Genomic DNA, 13,714 nt, shown 5'->3' on the forward strand with positions numbered 1-13,714 from the left:
TTTGTTTTGGTCTTTGAGACAGGGTTTCTCTGTGTAGGTCTGGCTGTCCTGGAACTCACTCTGTAGAGCAGGCTGGCCTTGACTTCACAGAGATCTGCCTGCCTCTGCCTCCTAAGTGCTGGGATTAAAGGCGTGCACCCCCGCCACCTGGGGAATCTTTGGAAATCTTTTAAGTGCTCATGGATATCAGGAAAGTGGTTATGGACCGAGATGGTGTGAAGAGGAAATGGGAAATAAGAGCACAGGGAGGGTTGGGTGTCTTGGGGAATGGGAGGGCAGGACAGAGCAGGGAGTGCGGGGAGGAAGGCTAACACCACAGAGTTCCACCTCTAGCTGAGGGGCTTTTCAAGATAGAGTAAGAGCTGTTAGGCAGTGACTTCAAGATCTTCTTCCTTGGCAGGGTTAGGTAACTATTTCTCCCTACTTAATGCCTGCCTTCCTTGCTTCGTAGCTGCATCAGATTCTAAGATAATTGCCCTGAGCAGTGCTTCTCAACCTTCCTAGTGCTGCAATGCTTTAACACACTTGATCACACTGTAGTGAACCCCAAGCACAAAAATATTTTCGTTGCTACTTCAGAACTGTAAGTTTGCTACAGTTTTAGAATTGTAATGTAAACATGTCTATTTATTTCCTGATGGTCTTCGGAGACCCCATGTGAGAGATCACTCAACACCCCCCTCCCCAATGGCAGGAAACCCCAGGTTGAGAAATGCTGGCCAAATGTACTGGGACATGAACTGGATAATAAGCCAAGGCTTTCAAGCAGAAGATACGGGTGTAGAGACTCAATGAATGGCACAGCTGTGGCTAGAATGTCAGAGATGTTCTCTACATACGGAGAGACAAAATGTTATAGGTTCAAAGCTAAATTATATTTGGAGTTTGGTCCTTTTAAACAGCCAATCTATTTATAACCTTCCTCTGTACATAACTTACTCGTGACCTAAAATGAAACTATTTATTTAGATAAACTTCAACGAGATCTGTAGCAACCCTTTTAAAAAGTTTACTCTGCCTTCCCCACAGTGTCCTCCAAAAGCAGAACTTGAAATCTTATTGGCATTTCCACCACTGATACCTGTTCCATCATCAACTCTTCTATTTATGTCCATCCCCGTTTCCTAATCACCTCATGATTTTCAAGCTCTCCATGGACTTTGTAACATACGCTAGAGTTACTCCTTTGAGAACTGCTTTGACTGCTATCTATAGGTAAGCACCGTTTTAGTCTGCATGTGATGCAGGTGTCCTAGAACGCTGCCCAGCCACAGTGCTTGCACTGGTGTGGGCAACAGCCTCTTGATGCACTAGTGTAGACACCAGAGTCTTCCCTAGAGATCAGTTGGCCCTAGAGACTGCTCACTGGAGATCATGAGTCCCTCCCCATCTATGACTGTCCAATTCTAGCTCAGAAGAAGCTGGACTCCAGTCCACACCCATCATCCCTTCAGTCTCCTCAACCCTTCCTTTCCCGTAAAATCATTTATTTATTTCTTTAACATAAACTCAAATAGTCTAGCAATGTAACATTATACTCCAGGACAGACTGCTACAATGCCTCCACCTCTCTAGCTAAAACCTCCCAGGTCTAGGAGGTCTCACTGAAAAAGTGAATGTTAGTGGCCACATATTTTGTTCCCCACCTCCCTTCCCTGTCTCTTGCTGGGGAATCAGAGTCTGTCAGCAGGCTCCTGCTCTGAACCCCCTCCCTCAGCTTTAAGAGAGCCTGTGTCCTCTGGCAGGCTCAGTAGTTCAGAGCACTGAAAGCTCTTTTGGAGGATCCAGGGGGATCCAGTGACTCCTTTGACCTCTACAGGCAGTAGGCAGTATGTGGTGCACAATCATATGTACATGTGGTGCACAGGCATACACTCATGTGGTGCACATGCACCCATAGGAGTGGATACACAGGCATAGACACAGGCAAAACATACATACACATATAATTAAGTTAAAAAAGAAGAGCTCATGACTCTGGTACGTGGGCCTAGTTCCTATCTTCTAAGCCTCTTTCCTGGGCCATTATGTCTCAATGTTTCTTGTTGTTTTTCAGTCGATTCTTTTGCCTCATAGAACTCCAAAACCATGATGCCCTTGATGTACTTACAGCAGCCCTGGCACCTGGAGTAGCATACATTGTTCATGTCAATCAACAGTACAAAATGCAGGTAAAAACCTAACATGCTTTAAGAGGGTGTGGTAACACTGCCTACAGAAAAAAAGGTCCTGACTCATTCAGAAAAGTTCTAGACTGTTCTGTTCTAATCTGATAGTCTTGCACAAAGGCTGGGCTCTATTTATTGAGCCTCACAGCAAATGTTGTAATGAAAAATATTGCGGAAATTTTGTCCTCATTGATTTTTTCCACAGGGGCCTCACAAGGGGATTTGGTTTTGCCCTGTGACTCTGAACAGCACAGAAAGCCACAATCAGAAATTATCAACAGAGCTCTATCTGTGGGTTGTTTTCAACTTTTTTTTAAAAAAAGGGAAGTTCTTGTTTTCAGTACCTTGATGCTTCCAGTAAATGACTGAGATCTGCCACCACATCAAAGACACATACATTATTTTGAGTTGAGAACAAATGAGTCACAGAGGAAAATTAGGAAACATTGTGCAATTGAGGTCATGCATTCATCTGAGCTTGCAGGAGTTAGTTAGTTACTTTGGAAATCCAAAGTATAGTAAGATTGGTTACAAAGTTTATCTTAGTAGTCAGTTAATTCTGAACAGGTTGAACCAACAGTGTAATCAGAATAAATATATATAGTTATAAATGATTACATAGTTTATTATTGACCTGGTTGCAGGTTGGGTGGAAGTTTGATTTATAAAGGCAAGTTTCAAACAGCACTGCTGAGAAACTACATTTCTTTGAGAGGATACAAAGGTTGGCAGCTCTGGGAGAGCACAAGGGGTTGGCTCTCTTGGTCATTGTCCAGTGGGATTTATTCATGCACATGAGTTTTCTTTGCCTCCTTAATCATTTAGTGGATTTGTGTCCTTTAGATTACAGGCCATGGAGCTCCAGATGGCACGATTTCATGAACATCATCTGTTACCATCAGCTTCAACCAGTCAGGCCCCCAGCATTCCTTCTTAGCTCAGAAGCAGTTCCACAACAAAGAAGATCTCCATCTGATGTCAGTGACTTGAACTTGATCTGTCAAGGGAAAATTGTAGAGACAAAAAAGGCCCAAAGTCCCCCACCCTTCAGCAGGAGAACCTGAGTGCCTCAAGCCTGTTTCAGCAACTTGTGATGCCTTATGCATCCTGATGAGTCCTGCGGTGCCTGTAAATGTATTACCTGCCTATCCTAATATGACTTCATACAAAAGGCCCATAACCTAAGACCAAGTAATGTGCCCCACTGTTGTAAAAGGATCCCCTACATCTCAGGAGGGAGATTCTGTCTGAGAATTTTCTTCCTGTTCTGTTGTTTCTCCTGTAATACACATTCTTTATTAAACCACACATCAGTTGTAATCTGGTAAATTTTTTTTATTAAAGATTTTTACATACACATTTATATTATTACACATATGTATAATAAACTACTTGCAGCAAGAAGAACCACAAAACAAACAGGAATTATATATGATATAGGCAAAGTGTTTTGACTCTTTGTATTTGGCAGCCTTGAAGAAAAACATCTTTCCTATCTTGGTGAGTCTCAAAATCTAAACGAAAATCAGTATCTAACATATGTGTTCATTTTCAACTTAAAGCATCTATCTAGATCTAAAAACATCTTAACCCCTAATCAAGCAATCTCAATTGTAATCTGTACCAGCATTTTATTTGCTCTCAGGCAATTTCTTCATTCCTACATAGGTCAGTAACCAGTGCCTGGGGAATGGTGCTGCCCTTGGTGGGCTGGGTCAGCCCTCAGCAGTTAACTTAATTAAGACAACCTGACAGACACATCCACAGTCTAACCCTAGGTTTTCGAACCACTTGGTCTTGACCTTCTGCCCACCTGCTTCAGATGAGGTGCTGCTGCCATACTTGGGAACTGCTGCCTGGAGCCTGGGCTCTCTGTGCTGTTATGTACTTTCCTGAGGAAACAGAAAATGAATGGATAATGCTACATCCTACTAGGGCTGTGGAAGATATAAAGAACTTATTGGGCTAAGAACTACCAGACTGCTTGTCTTGGGGTATGACAATTGTCTCTTGACTTAATTCTGAGCCTACATTTCTCCTCACCCTTCTCAAACTGCACCAGGGTCCAGGTGGTTTAACTAAAGATCCTCTTCTCTCACACAGCCATATAGACTCAGTCCCTTACCCCCCTTATCCCTGCTCCTGTCCTTACTGGCTTGTCTTCTTTGCTCTCAGCTCTCCTAAGTCTCTAAACCCCAAGATGTTCACATGGCCACAGCCCTGCAGTGCCCCAGGCTGGAGCCCAGGCTTGTGTAGCCACAGCCCCATTTCCTCCCAGTGATGGATGCTGTGACCCTGTCTGCTCTGGGCCAACTGGTGTGTGAGAGCTTCTGCCCAAGGCTCAGCTATGAGGTCTGGGTATAAAGGCTCTGGAGTTGCAGACGCTTCTCTGTCTGAGGCCTTCTGTGCCGTGCTGGGCTCTGTGCTCATTCCCTGGAAGGAAGGGACACCCCCAGAGTGGGCAGCTGCTGAGGGTCTGAACTCTTTCCAAAGTGGTGCACCTCTGGGCTAAGTGGGTAAAGTGCTTGCCAGTCTAGCCTACTTGACTGATTAAATAAATGGAATGAGCTAATTGTCAATGGAACTATAATAAAACTAAATAATACATAAATATATAAATATATAAATATATAAATTCAGGTTCATAGGAGGGGTAGGAGAAGGGAGGTCAGGCACTGAGGTCAAGGGAAAGGAAGGAGAGAGGGCAGTGGGAGAAGGGCAAGGGCAAGGACAAGAGAGGTCAAAAGGAGACAGTGACACCCAAAATGTCTGGTTTATATAGGGAGTCTCTGGGAGAGGGGAAGCCCCGCCCCTAGGTAGAGGGCAGGGCAAGCCAGCCACGCCCTGCAGCAGGACCTAACACTACTGACCTGAGTTTGTTCTTTAAAACCCATGTAAAGGTGGAGCCAAATTTGCTTCCACAAAATTAGCTTCCAACCTCCACAGGTGGGCTGCCACACAGCCTCACACATAAACACCCCCCTCTCTTTCCCTCCCTTCCTTTGTCTGTTTCGGCCTCCCTCCCTCCTTCTATCCCTCCCCCCCCCTCTCTCTCACACACACAATAATAATAATAAAAAGACAAATCATGTTTACTTTAAATTCATTAATCTATGTTTTTCATCTTGCTTGTTTTCACAGCCACTCACCTACTGGGTCAAATCAGTCATCTGGGTCATATTAGGCTCCTCCTTCGTTACCAATCTAGGGCACAGGCCCCATCTGTCTATCTGTTTTTGTGTTTTATTCATTTTACTTATTTATTTTGATAGAGGGTTTCACTATGTAGCTTTGGCTGGCCTGGAACACCATGTTTAGACCAGGCTGTCTAGTACCTTTAACATGGTGGCTACCGTGCAGTGGCAAATTTATCTATCTATCTATCTATTATTTATTTATTTATAATTTCAATTTTATTAATTTATTCAGATTACAACTCAATTGTTATCCTACCACTTGTATCCTCCCATTCCTCCCTCCCTCCTTCCCTCCCGCTTTCACTCTATTCCCCTCCCCTAGGTCTATGACCAAGGGAGACCTCCTCCCCCACTCTATGGTCATAGGCTGTCAAGTCTCATCTTGGGAGCCTGCTTATTATTTCTTTGAGTGCCACCAGACCTTGTCATCAAGTGGAAGTGGTCAAATATGGAGCACGAGAGTTCATGTGAGAGTCAGTCCCTGCTCTCCACGTAACTGTGGAGAATGTCCTGTCCATTGGCTAGATCTGCAAGATGCTATAATAACGCAGGGTAGCTGAGCATAGCAGAGACAGTGCAAATAGAGATATGCCTGGGGTAGGGGGTTGTGGAGTGTGGCTGGCAAGATAATGGGACCAGCTGTGAATGCAGCTGGATTGCAGACAGCAAGTAAGGCTGGAGGAATGAATGTGGCCAGCAGGGCCAGGGAGCCACAAGGGGCCCATCAGGATCTGCCATTTGGGCCTCCCTCTGAATCAAAGTAGACCATCTGAGACAATAAGCACATATTCCTGGGAACTTAAAGTCCAGTCAGAGGAAACGTGTGCACTTAAACCCAGAAAAGTCCATGGTCAATAGGAGTGCTTAGCCAAAAATAGGAGGGGTAGAGGTTGAGAGCCACAGGTTGCTTACCCAGAATACAGCAGGCAGTGTGGGGGTAGCCAGGGGGAGGTAGGGGGGCAGGTTACTTCAGCCAGAGGCAGTCCACTGGTCTACACCTCAGCTTAGAATCTTGAGAATCTGTCTGGAAGGCTTGCTCACAGCTGGCTTTAGGCAAGCACGGGAAATGAGAGAGCAGGCAGACTAATGGTCCTTTGAGTTTCATACCCAAGTTCAGCACCAATGTTATATTTATAAAAAAAGGTAGATACAAGGTCATAAGGTACAAGGCAGCAGATATTATGTTGTAGAGGAGTTTATTAAATGAGCATGAGGGGAGAAGGAAAAGGAGGGAAGGGGTATCCGAGAGAGAGAGAGAGAGAGAGAGAGAGAGAGAGAGAGAGAGAGAGAGAGAGAGAGAGAGAGGGGGGGAAGGAAGGGGTAGAGAGGGTCGAGAGAGTATAGAGAGAGGAAAAGTAGAGAGAGGGGTATCTATGGGGGCTTTCAGAGGCACACCCAAGCTGTATCTCTTCAGGATACACCTAACAGCATCTGACAACTACTCAAGCTTTTAAACTTTGCCAACAATTAGATTTTCTATGTACAACAATCCAATATCCTGCAAGAAAGAAGACCATTACATTTGGTCAGGGAGGTATCTTCCAGGTCTGTAAGAACACCTCGCTGTAATGCAAGCCCCAAATTGAGCTCCTGACCCCCAGATTTCTTCCAGTGCTAGGATGTCAGGGGATGCAAAGACTTGGTGTTCCTAGATACCACTCACAGGCTGGCTGGAAATCACCTCATAATCCTCAGGTCTTGATCGTCACAGGTTTATTATTTTATTGCCTTACTGATTTTATGTGCGTGTGTGTGCCTTAAGAGATATCTTGTATCTGATCTCTGGTCAAGACTCCTGTGCTCAAACAACTAGGTGTTTGACTTGATACTTGAGGAGCAGTTTCCATGGCATCCACATGTCTCTCTCTTCAGCCATGACCCAGGAACTCATGGCCACGTGGCTGTACACCTGCACCCAATCTAGCACTGGGCAGTCCCCTATTCACTTGCACTGAATCATATTACCCAATGATGTGGCTAGCTCCTTTTGCTGTGGAAAAAGAAAAGCAGAGAAGCATGTCAGGGAACCAGGCAGTCAGGAAGCTCATCACTGAGAATAATTTATTAAATGGGTGTTTCTTTTCTTTCTTTTTTCTTAATTTATTATAATTCATTCACATTACATCCCAATTGTTTTCCTCTCTTATCTTCCCATTCCCATCCTCCCTCCCTGTTCCTTCTATTTCTCTCTCCTAGACTTCTGATGGGGTGCCATCCTACCGCAACAGCAGCCTAGTAGGTCTCATTAGGATAGCCTTCATCCCCTTACTCTGTGTGCTCACTAGGCTACCTTGCCAAGGGACAGTGACCAAATTATGAACATCTGAGTGTATGTTAGAGGTTCAGCAGCAGTTCCCCCTCTACCCATGTGGAGAACTGGCTGTCCATTGGTTACATTTGAACTGGTGTCTTAGTTCTCTGCTAGCATTGTCCTTGGCTGGTGCATCAGTTTGTGCAGATCCCCCTGTGTCCAGATCCACAGACTTTGATGGTCTCCCTGTGGAGCTCCTGTTCCCTCTCAGACCTTTCATCCTCCCATTCTTTCCTATAACTCTCAGCACTGCACCCAGAGTCCAGCTGCGAGTCCCAGCATCTGTGCAGAACATCCACTGAGTGGAGTCTCTCAGAGGACATCTATGTTGGGCTAATGCCCTCTCATAAGTGAGAATATACCATTTGTGATTTTCTGGGTCTGGGTTACCTCAGTCAGGATGATCCTTTCTAGTTCCATCCATATGCCTGCAAATTTCAAGATTTCCTTGTTTTTAATAGCTGATTAATATACTATTGTGTAATTGTACCACAGTTTTTTTTTTAAATCCATTCTCCCCTTGGGGGAAATCTAGGTTGTTTCCAGATTCTGGCTATTATGAATCAAGCTGTTATGAGTATAGTTGAGCAAACCTCCATGTTGTATGGTGGAGCATCCTTTGGGTATATACCCAGCAGTGATATAGCTGAGTCTTGAGGTAGCACTATTCCCAGTTTCCTGAGAAAGCACCAGATTGATTTTCAAAGTCGTTGTACAATTTTACACTCCCACAAGAAATGGAAAAGTGTTCCCCTTTCTGTACATCGTTGTCAGAATTCAAAGTGGCTGAGCACAGTCTTGAGTCTGAAATCTGCTGAGGTGATTGAGAATTTTGGGAGAAGAGGCAGTAGTACTGCCGAAGGGAAGAGTGACTGTAAAGGTGTGGTGGCGTTCTTACTGCTACTGTCCTTACTCAGTAGTCATGACTCATGTTCAGAAACGGATGTGTTAGCACGGGTGAGGACAGAGCTTCCAGGGCTCTGAAGCCAAAAGTCTCCTGTCAGAATTCTCATGAAGTGTCATTGTTTATATGAAAAGTGGGACGGCTGGGACTGGCGACATGGCTCAGCATTTAGGAGCACTTACTACTCTTGTGAGGGCCTGAGTCCTGTTCCCAGTGTCCACTTCAGGTGGCTCACTACTGCCTGTAACTCTTCCTCCAGGGCATCTGATATGCTCTTCTGTCCTCCGCGGACACTTGCACACACATGACGTACACTCACACAATGACACACACACTACATATAAGTAAAAAAGTAACCACTGGCCTACACTCTCAAGGACCTCTTTCAAGCCCAGCTAGTGCCCTCCCACTAGCCTGTGGCAGCTGAGGGACTTCACCTTAGTGTGGGCTAAGTCTATAAGCTTCTGAGGCATCTAGGGTGGAGCAGATTCCCTCATTGATCCTGCAGTAGCAGTTTCTGCCCAACAAATGTTGCCTATTGGTGAGATGTCTGCTTAACTTATACATTAGCATAGACTTATGAGGCAAATGTTGTGTGCTTTCCCTAACTGCCAAGCACCTTACAGTCCACAGGCTGCTCTCCACACTGGGGTGGTAGTTCACACCTGTAATTCTAAATAGAAGGCTGACAGGAGGATTGTTATGAGACTGAGATCTGCCTGAGCTATATAGTGACTTCCAGACAGTGAGTGGGAGCCTGTTGAAAAGTGCAACAAAACCCCCAAACAAACAAAGGACAGTCAAACTTAGTTGGAGACTAATAAACAAAATCATTTGGTTATATGACCTCCAAAGTAATGGTTTTGCTAAAAAATGGATAATAAAAAGCAAGGGAAGCAGTAGGACTTACACAAATTTGACTAAGAAGGTTTTGCCGTCTTATGACCAGGTATTCTTTTTTTTAAATATTTTTTTTATTAATTTGTTCATATTAAATCTTGATTGTTAGCCCTTCTCCTGTTTCCTCTCATTTTCCCTCCCTCCCACTTCCCCCCTTCTCCCCTCCCCTATGTCTGTAATTGAGGGAGACCTCCTCCCCCTATACATGCTCTAAGAATATCGAGTCTCTTCTTGGTAACTTGCTATCCTTCCTCTGAGTGCCGCCAGGCCTCCCCACACAGGGGACGTATGACCAGATATTCTTAAAAAATCTCCAGATTACCAAAATTATCCCAATTTAAGTTTTAAATAAAAGGATATAATTGGCACTCAGGTCATGAAAGCTGTCTTCCAGGCTTTTGGCACTGTTGTACCTGCAAACTTCCTTACCTTGCCTCTTCTGAGTATCTGTCTCCCAGATGCTAGATTACTGTATAGAGCTGGGAAATGCAAATGTCCTCTGAGTAACTGAATAAGACATGATAATTAAAATATATTACAAAGAAAGCAGCACCACTATTGTGCTTTTGAGAAACCCATTTTTCAGTTTTGGTCCTTCATCCACTAGGTCCTTTATCACACCTTGTAGATTGTCAAAAGAGCCCCTGTGACATTCCATTCCATCAATGGCTGTAGCTGCTGTTATCCCAGCAACGTCTGTGATCACATCTTCCATGACACCTTTCCACCTGTTAGTCAAGTCTCACTTTGCACAAGTGTAATGGCTTTCTGTAGATCTCCTGATAGTTATTTCCTCATTGCCAATTTTGACATTTTCCTTCTGGGCAGTATCCAGCCATTGCTTCTGTGGAGTCTTATCTGACAGTGGCTTGAAGCAGAACTTTGAACATCTAGAAGTTTGGGGTTCAATTATTCAACGGACATCGTTACAGATGAGGCAGAACCTGGTTGTTTTTGACTCTTTCTCCAAGGTACATCTTAAAGCTGCCTGAGCAGCCAAGGTCATAGAATCCACATCATCCAGAATTACAATCTTAAAGGGAGGACATGGCGTCCCATCTGAACGACTTCCTGACACAGTTAACTGAGCAAAGGTCTTCACTTTCTCTAGGACTACTTGCATTCCATGTTCATCAGATGTATTTAACTCAATAACTCTTAATGAGAAGAGTTCAGGCCCAAAGAGTTTTGTAGCTGCTGCCAAAATTGTGGCTGTTTTGCCTGTCCCAGGTGGCTGATGGAACAAGAGGTTAGGAAGACCTGCAGCTCCTTGTAAAGAGTTTTCAGCACTGTAACCACATCTTCCTGGAAAGCAACTTCCTTCACACACTTTGGGTGATAGTTTTCTACCCAAGGAACTGGTTTGACTTTCTTGGTTTCTCCACTGCCTCCCGCAGTAACAGGTATCCCCAGTGACTCGATCATTTGTGGCTTAGTACAGACATATGTGCCTTTTAGAAATGCCTGTATAGTTTCTTACTTCCTGCTGTCCCATGGATCTGTACCTGCTTTGTTTAAAGAATGTTTTGATTGTGACCAAGTTCATTTTGATGGCTCTGTCTCTCTCTCCCTTCTTCCCTCCCTCTGCATGTGCAGCCTGCATGTGAGCACATGTGTGCATGCATGCAAGTGTGTGTGCTCTGGTGTATGTCTGTGTGTGTGTGTGTGTTACAAATGGTTGAAACTTGGATCCTATGTGTGGTAGACAAGCGCTCACCACTGAGCTGCATCCTCTTCCTTGCCTTCTCCACTTCTCCATCCTCTCACTGTGGCCTGGCCCTCGTTCCTCCATCATCCCGGGCCCCACCCTAACATGAAGATGCTTCCAGTACAAATGACTGGAGACTCGTGCTCTGAAAACCCCTGTGGAAAAGTAAGAATCCCAGGAGACTGATGCATCACTGGTGCCTCCTTCTTTTTCTCATCCCCCACAACTAGCACCAGCACCACCCAGGGTCCACAGGGTTCTCTCAGGAAGATAAGTACAAAGAGTTCCTCATTGAATGAGGACAAGAAGAGGGGGAAAGGAGACAACACAGAAGCCCTGTGAAGGATAGCAACAGTAGCCTGTAACCTCTTCATCAGGCTCAATAGACTGGTTTGCAGGCTGTATAAAAGCGGCCAACACAGGGAGCTGGGAGGGGCAGGGAGATGAGTGGCAGAGCGTGAGCTTAGCACACAGAAGCTCTGGGCCTAGTCTCTGGGGTAGAGGGCAGCTTCCCAGCCCCACCCACTCCTGTCCCCCAGGGATTTCCTCAAGACAGGGAAGGAATGGCCTAACATAATTTCTAGTGGTGCCCAATGTGGGCACAGTAGACAACTGTACCCCAGGTCTTAGTCACATTATTACCAGCATTACTTACTCATGGGGGAAGTTCACCAACTGTGTCCTTGTATCACTTCCTGTAAAAACTGACTCCTTTTGACTGTCACAGTGTCTCTCTGTACACGCCCCTAGAATCCCATAAAATATGACAGATGTACTCAAGCAGCCTCATGTTGAGGAATCTTTCTGTGAGGATGCTGAGCCTCTGCATAATTAACCTACAGGGTCCGGAAACATCTCCTTAAGGAAATGTAATAAATCAGACAAACCTTCCTGTTGTAGTGGATGTGGGAGCCAGTTCCTCTGCTGGGATGTGACCACTGAGAATCCTGCATCAGAGTTGCTGTGGTGACCTACAGAATACCTTGGCCCACAGAGGTGGCAATGACATAAACAGACAGCCAGAACTATAGTAATGGTACCAAGTGAGGTTAGGAGCCTCACCTGAGATCTTGGCTGCCTTCAGATGTATGCAACTGTGTCCCTACTACCTGTGCCATATTTGAAAACCTAAAACCATAAGAATCAGTGCACATGCACACAAAAGAGTATTATGCTGCTGGGGAAAAGAATAAGGAAGATCTCTGTTTCATATTGGATGAAGCTCTACCCCTCCTGCATCCCAGAAACTTACAGAACGATTGTTTGATCAGAGAATGTTAGTCTTTTTAGGAAAGGGGAAATTATATATACATAGAGAATTTTTGTGTCTCTAAATTCATCCAATACAAACACAGTGAATTAGGCCAGGCATGGTGGTACACAACTTTCATACCAGCACTCAAGAAGCAGAGGCAGGTGGATAACTGTGAGTTTGAGGCCAGCCTGGTCTACAAAGTGAGTCCAGAACAGACAAGTCTAGACAGAGAAACCGTGTCTCAAAATAGCACACCAAACCAAACAAGAACAAAAAGCAAAACAAAACAAACAAATCTCCCCTTTGTAAATTTTACAAAGGACATGCTGGAAAGATAAACTGGAATAAAAAACAGGAGTGGAGGGGCTGGAGAGCTGTCTCTGGGTCTAAGAGCAGGAACTGCACTTCCAGAGGCTCAATGTGCAGTTCTTAGCTCACAGCTTCTATAACTCCAGCTCCCGGGGACCCCACGATGTCTTCTTCCCTCCCAAGGCACTGTGTTCATGTACACAGACTCACACTAGATACAGCATATGCACACAGTTCACTAAAAACCTTAAAACAAGCAAACCCCACAAAACTGGAGAGGACCAAACGAAGCATGGGATGAGGAGGGAGCTCCAGATGCTCTGAGCATTCCTTTCTTTCACTACTTCACATGTAAAAGTTCACAGCTGGGATGGCCTCCTGGTTTTCTACTGACTTATACTAGGTAGAGGGGTCAGGGGTGCTGGTTAACTGTTTATAAATCAGGAGAGCCTCCACAGGAACCATCGCAAGTAAATGTCAGCAGGGCATTGTTGGGAGCCCTAGGTGAAGGCTAAGGGTGAAGGAAACAGCAAAGAATCTGCTTTTTCTCAAGATGACCTGTCTTTAAAGAACCTGTTTTAAAACTGACCAACATTCCTCCCACCAGGTCATCTTGCATCCTAGAAGGAAGGCAAGATAGCAGACAGGGTTTTCAATCTCATTTATATAAGAGTCTGACTTTTCCAGTCTGGAGTAGTGGAGACTTGGGACACAGGAACTGGCCACCTATCTTTCTTTTTTTGTTGCCTGCAGAACAAGCTCTCTACCTCAAGCCCTGGTAGTTAAAAATTATTTTTTCCTCCTCCACTTTCAATGTCTGTTGTGCTCTGTTGCTTTTATTTCCAGTAATTGATGGCACACTCTGGTGTCCTTAAAGCTGTCATTCAGTCCCCAAAGGCACAGGAAACAAGCTGTAGGAAAGCACCCATAGAGTGCTGCCTGAGTTTGATAACATCCCTGCA

The 13,714-nt window shown here is 44.9% G+C and overlaps 1 pseudogene across 1 annotated transcript; it reads right to left on the reverse strand.

Moving 5' to 3' along the window:
* Positions 1-9,711: 9,711 nt before the first annotated feature.
* Positions 9,712-11,874, reverse strand: LOC311605712 (replication factor C subunit 4-like; annotated as a pseudogene). Its single transcript has 2 exons — positions 11,844-11,874; positions 9,712-10,988 (listed from the first exon to the last, which is right to left on the reverse strand). The product of its transcript is annotated as a replication factor C subunit 4-like (transcript).
* Between the last annotated feature and the right edge of the window lie 1,840 nt (positions 11,875-13,714).

This window comes from Acomys minous (assembly GCF_964271855.1).
Source record: "Acomys minous genome assembly, chromosome: 9".
Lineage (NCBI taxonomy): Eukaryota > Metazoa > Chordata > Mammalia > Rodentia > Muridae > Acomys > Acomys minous.